At 43.5% G+C, this 12,048-nt stretch overlaps 1 protein-coding gene across 1 annotated transcript in view; it reads right to left on the reverse strand.

The window, feature by feature from the left end:
* Nucleotides 1–12,048, reverse strand: part of LOC116694173 (neural-cadherin) — a 100,979-nt gene that overhangs the window by 35,854 nt on the left and 53,077 nt on the right. The gene's annotated exons all lie outside the window — the stretch shown is intronic.

Genomic DNA, 12,048 nt, shown 5'->3' on the forward strand with positions numbered 1-12,048 from the left:
TTTAATAACTTTTGAACCATACAAGTGATTTACTCACTTTTGGTTTCGTTTAAATCCAGACGTTTTTGCGTTTACAGCGGTCTTTTCCCTGTCTTTCTAGCCTCTGCAGGGGATTTTCTATGACTTCAGCCCTCTTGGGCTTTAAATCCATACTGTTATATCCAAGATTGATTCACTTTATGTCCATAATTCATCGCGTTTTGGCTCATTTCTGCCGCTGGCTCGCTCCTCCATCTCTGCCCTGTCTCTCCCGTCTATTGTTTCAGGAAGTACCATGCCCATATATGGGAGATAAGGCACCTCTCTTGTATGGAAGGCCAGAGGGGACAAAAATGCCTATATACTCGATGGAAGGCCAAATGGTGCACTATTTAGACACATATTTGCTTGTATAACATTGTGTGGGTGTAATATCAATAATATGACATTGATATGTTATTATTGGCATAAGTAAAGTCATGAGAGCAAACGTCTTGACTTTTTTGGAAAAAATGCATGTATTTTGTCAACTGTATAAGTTATAATGATTATTCTTCACAGGTGATCCCAAGACATATGAGAAGTGTTTTAGAATGGAAAATGGTTAGGTTACTTATATGTCTGTGATATCAATACATATCTGGAAGATTCATTTTATTTCTTTATCTTAAGGCCCTACAACCATTTTTAAAATGCAAGTGACCTCACTGCAACCCAAATATTCTAATAACCCAGTTTGTCCTTGTTACGGCCTCTGCCTTTAAGGACATTGTTTTAGGATATGTAAATCCGGATGTGTGATTGCCAGAAGAGGATTGGCCTACGAAGATCCGACCGCAACCAATCACAACATGGCAAGGGAACAAGGAAGTGGGCGGAGCCATCTTCGTAGGCCAATCCTCTTCTGGCATCACACATCGATTTACATATCCTAAAACAATGTCCTTAAAGGCAGAGGCCGTAACAAGGACAAACTGGGTTATTAAAATATTTGGGTTGCAGTGAGGTCACTTGCATGTTAAAAATGGTTGTAGGGCCTTAAAATAAAGAAATAAATAAATGAATCTTCCAATATGTATTGATATCACAGACATATAAGTAAAACCTAAGCCCATTTTCCATTCTAAAACACTTCTCATATGTCTTGGGAGTCACACTGTGAAGATAATCATTATAACTTATACAGTTGACAAAATACATGCATTTTTTCCAAAAAAGTCAAGACGTTTTGCTCTCATGACATTTACTTATGCCAATAATAACATATCAATGTCATATTTATGATTTACACCCACAGCAGTTATACAAGCAAATATGTGTCTAATTAGGCACCATTTGGCCTTCCATCGGTATATAGCATTTTTGTCCCCTCTGGCCTCCATACAAGAGAGGTGCCTTATCTCCCATATATGGGCATGTACTCCTAAAACAATAGACGGGAGAGACAGGGCAGAGATGGAGGAGCGAGCCAGCGGCAGAAAGAGCCAAAACGCGATGAATTATGGACATAAGTGAATCAATCTTGGATATAACAGTATGGATTTAAAGCCCAAGAGGCTGAATTCCAGGCTGATAGAAAATCCCCTGCAGAGGCTAGAAAGACAGGGAAAAGACGCGTAAACGCAAAAACTTCTGGATTTAACGAACACAAAAGTGAGTAAATCACTTGTATGGTTCAAAAGTTATTAAACTATGAATCAGAGGTACTTTTACTCGTGGGCAAGTGTCTCGGGCTCAGAGGGTTAAAGCTGACATTTAGAGTTGACCAGGGTGAGAATGTCTATGACATCATCTGGCTTGAGTCAGTCAACCACACAGGCTTAACCCTTGTGTTGTCTTCTCGTCAAAATCAACACTCAGCACTGAAAATCACCACTTTTTCTTATGTTTGTCTTTTTTTTTTTCAACACTTTTGACGCTTTTTTCAATGTTTGTCACTTTTTTAACGTTTTCAACACTACGTAAGTAACTTATTAACTTTAGTTTCACAGTTATTTTTTATGGTCAATAACCCTCATTTATAAATTATACCTAATGTTTTAGTTAGAAAAGCAAAATGAATTTTTTTGAAATTAAAGGAATGGATGTTGATGGATAATCACAGACTGGAATATGTCAACTTTTACTCATACTATTTCAAAACATTTCAATAGTTTATTCAAGTGCTATAAATTGAATAAGACACCCACAATTTAATGAAGTAGAGATTTGTACTTGCCAAACAGCGTTGTGTGGAATCAATCATGTTATTTTGTGTAATTAAAAACAACATGATACAGGAAAACGGGTCAATTTGACCCGAGGAACACATGAGGGTTAATCTAGGAACACCCATTTGCTCAGCTCAGGGTTGTTTTCTGCTATCTACACAAACAATAATTAAGATCCAGGTGTTCAGCCGAGCAAAATTATAATCCAACTCCTCTTCTTATCAGACAATTAGGCGCACCTCTCAGCTGGGTGACCCGAGGGTGACTTACAACCTGGAGGATGGGATGGTCCCCGAAACCAACATCCAGTCCGTTTCTACCTTTCCCCCAACCGCGAGATGGCTCTGCGTCCATTCTGGGGTCCGAGCCGCTACTACGAGACCACACCCGTCTTCTCCTCCGGTTCGAGCCCAGAACGTGGCCGCAGTGCCTCTTGCAGCTTTTACTACGGTTTTAGTCAATATCACAGGTGGGATTTTTACTCTTCTCACTTTGTTCTCACTTTGCTCTTTTACATTAAATTGAGATTAGTCAGACTTTATTGTTTCATTACAGTGTTTATTATATTCTTCAACGGTGTGTTGAGATTTAATTGTCTTTTACAACTTTCTTTTAGTATTTAATTAAGTGTAGCGTGTGATATTGAACTGATGCGTAATAAAATCATTGTCAAAATGATCATCATTTCAGTGGTTTTGAAAAGGCAATGATACATATTAACGACCAGATTTTTTTTCTTCGCGAGTCAAACTAAACCTCTACATTTTGAATGTTGTGGGCCAGTTGCTCAGTTGGTTAGTGCAGGTATCATATATTGAGGTTTATTCCTAGACGCAAAAGGTCTAGGGTTCGAGTCCGACCTGTGACGTTTCTTGTGCAGGTCTTCCCCCTATCATGTTGTTCCATCATTGAAGGTGGAAATGCCTATAACATTTATCTTTAAAAAATTTATATATTTACTGTATTACTTACCCCCAATTTCCCAGGATGCATAACAGCTGCAGATCGGCTCCACTGCGTGACGGCTCCATGTTTGTTTGTTTGTTTTATTTGGATCCCCATTAGCTTCAGCATACACTAAAAGCTATTCTTCCTGGGGTCCTAATCTTTTCTTTGACAATACTCATTATGACATTTCATTACACACACAGACATACATTTGAAAACACAAATCATAAGTAAATCTTATGCTCAACCTCCATCACGCCCACCAGGTCCGGATTTGTTGCGAAACGACTGGGGCCATGACGGACAGCTGAAGTCTGGAGATCTCGCAAAATTGATATAGAATAAAACCACAACCAACAACAGTTGTTTCATAGAGAGGAGACAACTCTGTGCGTGTTTTTCAAGGTGTAGTGCAGTGAAATACGATCCGCCGTGAGCACGCTCTATTTTATTCAGAAAATTAACCATGTTTTATTTTGTTTTTGTGCTCGTCTTCCTGTCCCGCGCTATCTGCTGTGTGCTGATTGCTGCGGCTCTCCGGCGTCCGGCAAAAATAGAAGCTCTGTGTATCTGCTCCGGAGGGCTGCGATCGCCGGAGCCGGACCAGGCCGTTCGCAGTCAGTAGAAGCCCCAACATTGACTCCAACTCCGTTCCGAGCGGATCCGCAGCCGTTCCGCTCCTGTGAATTGGGGTTAGTCACTATCTGACAAACACACTATCAATTTGCTACTAAACCCTCTTCTCACCTAGATGTGAATGCCAACGTTCCGTTTTTCACCTCCTCCATCTGAGGCCTCATAACAGAAGGCCCAGATAGGGACTTTGGTACTCCAAGTGTCAGCCCATGACAAAGACCTGGGACTTAATGGAGAGGTTTGTGGTTATCCATTTGTGTTCATGTTGTGCATGAAGAATTTTCAACCACTGTTTTACCTTGCTTAACAATCATTGTTATGCTAGAACAGTGGTTCTTAACCTGGGTTCGATCGAACCCCAGGGTTCGGAGTCAGTCTCAGGGGTTTGGCGGAGGTCAAGACACACACCTGACTCATATGATTCGTGATGACCCGCCCCCTTGGCCATCATCAGAAGGGTTCGTGAATGCGCATAGAAACTGGTGGGGGTCAGTACCTCCAACAAGGTTAAGACCACTGTGCTAGAAGGAGTATTCTGTAGCGTTACACCATAATCCCTCAGTGCGGAAGCTTTACACAGTTGTTGTGTGGTGTTGGGAACAGTGCCCTCGCAGGTGAGTGACTGACAGTGACAATATCAGTCGCATAGAGTATCGATCTAATTTTATTTCAGATGAAATATGATGGACCTCCTGACATTTTCAGCTACAAAGCCTTTATTTCTGCTATTTCTGCAGGTTATTGCTTGAAAGAATGCTGTGGTTTAATTTTCAAATTCCCTCTGCCTACAGATCACTTACTCTCTGGCGATTGACAGCAGTGGCGACCATCACCTGTTCCGCATAGACCCAAAACTCGGGATCATCTTCACAGAAGCTGTTTTTGATCGTGAAGCCCGTAGCTCTCTATTGCTGAAGTTCAGTCAGAAATGGCCAGAATCAGCGCGACCTGGCAAACAACACCCAACTCAGGTTAGAAATTCTGACGCTTTTAAACATGACATTGGACTTTTTCCGGAGCAAAAAAATTGCTCATGAGTTTATGTTTTGCGTTGTAAAATAGTTTGACATTTTGGAAAAACACCAATTTGAAGAAGATTTACATCTCGCATTTCGTATGGTTAGCTTAGCTTAGCACAAAGACAGGAATCATGTGAAACAGCTAGTCTGGCTCTGTCTAAGGTAGAAAAAATCACCTCCAAAGCTCACACATGTTATATTTTGTTTGTTCCACCCGTACAAAAACCTGTCACGATGCCTGACAGAAAATAGTCCAGAACATAACTGTCTCTAGCTTAGCTTAGCTTCGCTACTAGTTTAGCCTAGCATTAGTTAGCCTGCTGGCTGGAGCTTTATATTTACCGTACAGACATCAGAATGGTATCATTTTTATAAGATATTGAATGAACATATTTCCAAAAGTGCCTAAAAATTCCAGAAAAGGCAATTGTATGCAAATAATATGTTAGTAGTTACTTCAGTTTTAGTGTATCCCAACTCATTTTAGTCACACAAGTTGTTGGTTTTCTAAAAATAGTGCGTAGGCAGAGTTAACGTGGGGCACTCAGGGCCTGGTGCAAAGTCCCATTCATAAAAAGCGTATTGTTCTTTCCCTACAAGCCTACAGTGTAATACTGAAAACTATGAAGAGTCCGTCCTCTGTGTTTTACACAGACTGCATTGACATGACAGGATTAGTTTACACCTCTGGATTTGAAACTAAATCTTAATTTTATTTAGTCCATTGCCATGACCAAACAACTTCACTTTCTTCCATGTGCAAAGATTTCTTGGCACTTTTTTGTTTTTTTGTTGTTGTTGTTTTACATTTCTTTGTTCAATACTTATCCAGTGTGGCCTGTATCTTTTATTTTTTTACCATGTTTCTCTTTGTGACATTGTGGCAGTTGTAAAACCTTAGCCTGATCTAGAATGACGTAATAGGACGTTTTATTCAGAAGTGGGTCTTTTGCAAATGTTTGCGGAGAGGTATTAGCGTAAAGGGTGATGTTTTGAAACGGTAAAGCCTTCCCCCCAGAGTTGCCGGGGCTGCTTAGCATTTGTATGAGCCTTAGCTGCGTCTTGGGTATGAATCTCCGACATCCTCTGCAAACATTACCTGTCTCGCTGCGTCACATCTGGGATGCCACGTGAGGAGGAGGGAAGTGTAAAACAAGCTGAGAAATAGAGCTACCTTCAACCACCATCATCTCCTCCTGCAGCAGCTGCAAATTAACATGTCACCCATGTGTTCTGTGAGCAGATAATTTACTCCTTCTAACGGAAGAAATAACAGCGTAATGAGGAGGGCACCGATAAGACACAAACACTTGTCATCTTACAATATTTACTTTCCCAGTGGGAGAGGTTCTTTATCTACTCTCGCAACAAAAGCAGCTTGTTGATTTAATACTGTTTTCTTTCTGTTTAAAACTGTTACATCAGTAAAGCAATAAACTCTCGACAAAATAATGTATGCAATTTATGGCACATATTTATGAGTAATGTTTTTCTAATTTCGTGTCAATGAGGCACATTGCGTTCGGTTAAGTGCCTCTTCCCCACGGAACAGTGACAATGAATTGTAGAATCAATAACAGATGGAGGGAGAGTACACATATACCGTGTTGGGAAAGTGTGTGTGTGTGTGTGCGTGCGGTGCATGCGTGCGCCTTTTAATCTTCTGCCGTTTTGTCATTTTTGCAGACACAGCGTATGTGAGGGTTTTCGCAGCGACGTCAACGACAACAAGCCGGTCTTTGCTCCGACTGTATGAAGTGGGTGTGGACGAGAATGCAGATGTGGGCCTGGCTGTTGTCACTGTTAGTGCTAATGACGAGGATGAAGGTATGCTCGACGAGGCAGCAAACTGAGGGAGGTTCCAAGGAAATTTTACCGATTCCAATTACGATAATAATGGTTAAAGAAGCGAGCCAGACAGAATTTATACAAACTTTTTTTTTGTGAAACACTGTACACTTTCTTTTCTTTCTTTTTCTCTCTCTTTTGGAAAAAAGTATCAGTCAGTTTTCCAGTGCTGAGACCATTTTCCAAAACGGCCTGCATTTGTAGCAGACCCAGTGACCCTGTAGCAGCTTACCCAATCCGACTTGACTCTGCTGAAATCAAGCTGCTGAAATCATGCGGTTGTGCTAGATTTAAGCAGTAGTCATTTGAGGGCTTGGTAATGCACTGTTACACATATGTTCCAAAAAGAGTGACACGCTCCCACACAGTAGGTGGGCGGGATTTAACCAATAAAGCAGTTGCTCATCCTCCATACAGCAGTACCTAAGATCCCTTTATCAGACATGTTTGGTCCGTTAATCAAGTATTTATGGCAAGCGGGGTGTAGCTGTGCTGGGCTGCAGCACTAATGATGAATAGCTGTGGAATAACCCCAACCCCCCCATTAAAGTTGCAATACTGTTGCACTTGCGTCTGAGCGGCTCCGCTCAATCCGTCTTGTTTAACCAACACCCTGGGCTCAACTGTTAAGCCTGCCAATCCCTGTGGGAGGCAGGGAGCACTTTGTCAGCTGGGGTTGTGTTAATGGTTCAGATTAGTGTATTTACATGGGATTGCGGCTACTTTAAACCCAACAGGATGTTGAAAACGAAGACTGTTCATTCCAGAGATCATCTATCTATTCCAATGTTAAACCTGGCAGACTGGATGGTCTCCATGGAGATAAGTTCAGATATTGACTACCCCTCCCCCCCTTTCCTCCTCACCCTCACCTCCAACCATTCCCTAGGGGGCACTATCAAAGTCCTTACTGTTTTCTGCTTTTTACTCTCAGGCTCCCTTTTACTTTTTTGGCACTCTTTTTTTAATTTATCTGATTGAAGCCGAGCAGACAGGAAACAAGTTTCCATTTAATTAAGTAATCACAACAAGAAGGATCATGAAAACCTACTAATGCTTAGGTCTTGGAGGAAATGAGGTGTAATACTCTTGGTGTTTCGCCGCTGGGTTATTGCTAGAATGATAGTGCTTCTGCTTGAAGTAAGAAAAGCACAATGTGAAATTATTTAGCAGCAACCTGCTGTAAAGTCTACTACCTTCTTAAAGATGCTGCATGTATATTTCACCTTTAGAGTACTTTATCTTATTATAAACAGTTTATATGCGAAATCGGGGACAGTGATTTTGCATTCCCAATCACCATTTTTTAATCACCGTTACGGAGCCAATGCCAAGCTGCGCTACCAATTACCTCTGGCAACAAAGGTGGTGTTTTTGACATTGAGCCAAGGTGGGGACATCTTCATTGCACAGCCCATGGACTATGAACAGCAGAAGAGATCAAGCTACTGGTCCTCCCTCCGACGGGAAGTGGGAAGACTACGCGGCCGTGGTGGTGACTGTGGTTAACAAGAACGACGAGGCGCCAGTGTTCTCCATGAATGAGTACTACGGATCTGTCACAGAAGAGCTTGACGGGTCTCCTGTGTTTGTACTACAGGTGAGATGCTGAGAAGAGGTTTTATACTGTTATCCATAGATCTGCAATTACCTTGACAACCTGTCTTACCTACTGTAAGTATTTTAGTGTTTATACTCTACTGTAGCGTGAAACTATCATTCTACTAAGTTAGAGAATGAAAATGTATGTAGTGGGCAAATAGCAGTAAGGCTGTCAGACCCACTCTGAGGAGATGTCTGATCAAAGCCTTTTGCTTTGATTTAGGTGTCAGGAAGTGCAAACACTTAAATTAGCTGTCTAAAAAATCTAAAAGCAAAGAAGACCTGGGTGACGGCTAAAAAGAGATAAGAGACTTAATTTGGGTTTGACTGGATGATGATATCCATTTCTTAAGAAGTCGTCTTTATCTCTGCAGGTGACCGCTACTGACCCAGACAAAGATGCAGACCAGGGCGCCATACGCTATCCATTCATGGCCAAGGGGCAGAGTCCCACTTCTGATCAACGACATCACGGGGGAGATGTATGCGCAGCGCACCGTAGACCGAGAGGAGCGTCCGTCTGGCGCTTTGTAGTCATGGCAACAGACGAAGAGGGCAGGGACTTACGGCTTCACGGATGTTATTATCAACGTGTGGGACATCAATGACAATGCCCCAGCCTTCACGTTCGCCTGATAATTGCCACAGCAGCGTGGCGGAGAACTCCCTCCCTGGAACATTTGTTGTGGAAATGACAGCGGTAGACCGCGACGATGCCGCCGTAGGCCAGAAAGCATTTCTCACGTACCGGATTAGTGAGAATGTGCGAAGCGCAACAATTCAGATCTTTTTACTATTGATTCAAGCACCGGCTCTATATCTGTGGCAGCCCAGGTCTGGACCGGGAGTTTGCTGAACGCCACTGGCTGGTAGTGGAGGCCCGGGACGGCGGCGGAATGACAGGACAGCTCACGCCACCATAGTGGTAACAGACATCAACGACCAGTGGCCAAGTTCAAAGAGGACCGGTGCGTGCTCTTGTCCCTGAGAGCACTGATGAAGATGCTCCTATCCTGGAGCTGAGTGCTGTGGACCCTGACGCTGGCACGTATGCGCTGGCTTCAATGTCATGCAGAGAACGCGGAGCAACAATTCTACATGGTCAGCCACAGTGGAGCAGACGGCATTCTGAGACTGAAGAAGAAGCTGACTTTGAGAAGACAGGGAACAGCGTTTAACCTTACCACTCAGTGGAGGACTCTGACTTCTCCAGCCTCATCCACTGTCAGGTTCTAGTGGGAGGGAAATGACATATCCCATGTTCACTCCAAGCTCCCACCTGCTCTCCCCTTTGCCTGAGGACGTACCTGTTGGAACCAGCTCATTCAGGTCACAGCCACTGACTCCGACTCAGGCCTGAATGGGACATTTTGTACAGCATTCTCCCTCAGTCTGACCCATATGGACATTTTACAGTCAGCCGAGTCGGTGTGGTCACAGTTGCCAGGCCATTGGATAGGGAAACAGTGGCGGGTTATGAGCTGGTTGTCATGGCAACAGACCGGGTACCCCAGCACTGACTGGCAGTGTCACGGTCCACTTACCGCTGCTACCATGAATACAACGGGCCTGAGCTGGAGACAGCCTAACTCCTGTGCTGGTGGGAGAACAATCCAGCACCTCAAGTGGTCTGGCTCAACAGGAGCTCAACTCTGCTTCATGTTGTGGACAGAGACTCCCCAGAGCACGGGCCTCCTTTCTTTCTCTCCTCCTGCCCTCACTTTACCCATCGACTTCCACCTGCAGTTACGGGAACGGCTCGGCCACGCTCACTGCCCTGCGCAGATTCGACAGGGAAAGGCAGAGCGAGTTCCACTTGCCGGTGATTATGATTGACAGTGGCATCCACCAATGACGGCCACAAACACGCTCACGATCACCATTGGCGACCAGAATGAAACGCCCATCAGGCAGAGAGAAAGATGTCTAGTGCACAGCCGCAAGGTGATGTTGCTCGCTTCCCCCATTGCATTCTTTTGGCCCTTGATTTCGCTGCGAGCTTTTCACTGCAGGCAAGCTTGAGTGATGAGGGGAAACTGACGCTAAAGCTGAAGGGTTTTCAGTCCCATACCTGCTCGGTGTAGTCTGGAATTCCTAATTGCTCTTACTTTTAACATTTTCACAGTGTTTTGTCATGGTAATTTGTCAAATCCTTTCTCAAGCCGTACACAGGCTTCCATTGCCAATCCTCGCCTAAAGCTTATTTGTGAACATTATCCAAGTAGCATGATTCTTCTTTTTTTTGTAGTTTTTTACCCTATGGTAAAGTTGGTTGTATGTTGGCTTGGTTAGGGTTTTGATCACACACTCAGTTACATGGCAGTTTTGGTAATTGTAAAAACAGGAATGCCGTGACTCATCCAGGCGGCCGTTGTTTACCCAGCTGCAGTACTCTGGCATGCAGGTCGATAATAACATAATCCATACTGATTAGCCTTGCTTCCTTAAGCTCCAGCTCTCTGAGTGGAGCACTGAAGCCTATTCATTCCAGCAGTGGGCTCCACAGTTATGAGCATATAAGTAGAACAGAACACAAGAATGCAAGATAAGGAGAAGAGAGGGACAAAAAGATAAGTGTTGGCATCAGCAGATCTGTCCAAATCAATGTGTGTGTGTGTGTGTGTGTGTGTGTGTGTGTGTGTGTGTGTGTGTGTGTGTGTGTGTTTACCGTGAACAGGAAGGATGGCAAATGGCCACTGGGAAGGTGTATGCCCCAGATCCTGATGACTGGGCAACAAGACCTACACTCTGGAGACAAGCGCAGCCAAGTAAGATCTTCTGTTAAATGCATTGAATTTTTTTCTGAAACATGCTGATCTCCAAATGTGCAGCACAAGTCAAGCGCTAAAGCATACAGTACCAGCAGAACTGCCAACAGTGTGGAATTTGAAAAATAAAGAGGATGTGGACTCACGTGAGCTGTATCCCTAACAAGGCCTCTTTCAGTGATATCACTCCGGCTAAACATGCCTCACAGTACTTCTCCTAATCTTGGATCCAATTCCCCGGCTTCTTATATAAGCTACACTTTCCAAATGACTCTGATAATAGCTGCCATTGCCATTCCATTGTGGGAAATCAGATTCCAACAAGTCCACCTTTATGATGTCCCCTAATGAAGGTGCCTCTACAAGCACTAAGACTCCATCAGGGACATTGTTGCTGCTGTTCAAATTTACACCCTCGAGATCAATTAGAAATACCAACTGCATATTTGTTTTATTCATATAGCAAATTCTGACAGTTGCCATGACAACTGCGAAGCTCTTTTGAGCCAAATAGTTCAGTTTGTTGTTCCTCTTTTCTTCTCTTTTTGTGTCTTTGTTGTTTTTTCTCAAAATGAATTTGCATTAACTTTCTGTTGGAGTAACCCTAGTGTACCACTGATCAATTCCCTACTTCTCTGCCTGCCATTTGTGTCCTTCTGAACAATTGCTCAGAAACAAAAGAAGCCTCTTGTCTATTTTTTTATTTTTATTTTTTCATTTTTACCTTTTATCTTCCTCTGAAGCCGTCCTCTCCTACTGAACAGCTCCTCTGCTTTTCTCAATACTTCATCTGAACCGGAGCTCGGGAGTGCTGACCGTCCGACAGAACACCCCAGCAGGCAGCTACTGGTTGAGGGTCGGGGTGTCTGACGGCGTGTGGCCCGATGTGTTCTCAGGGGTCAGAGTTCACGTCAGGCAGCTGAGGAAAAAGCCGTCCGTCGTCCGCCCGCTGCGTCTGACCGTAACATTAGCAGAAACACTCACTCACCTGTTGGCATAAACACTGCTACATGTTGTATCATGACTTGATGCATGACC

This window comes from Etheostoma spectabile, chromosome 8, assembly GCF_008692095.1.
Source record: "Etheostoma spectabile isolate EspeVRDwgs_2016 chromosome 8, UIUC_Espe_1.0, whole genome shotgun sequence".
In the NCBI taxonomy this organism is placed as follows: Eukaryota; Metazoa; Chordata; class Actinopteri; order Perciformes; family Percidae; genus Etheostoma; species Etheostoma spectabile.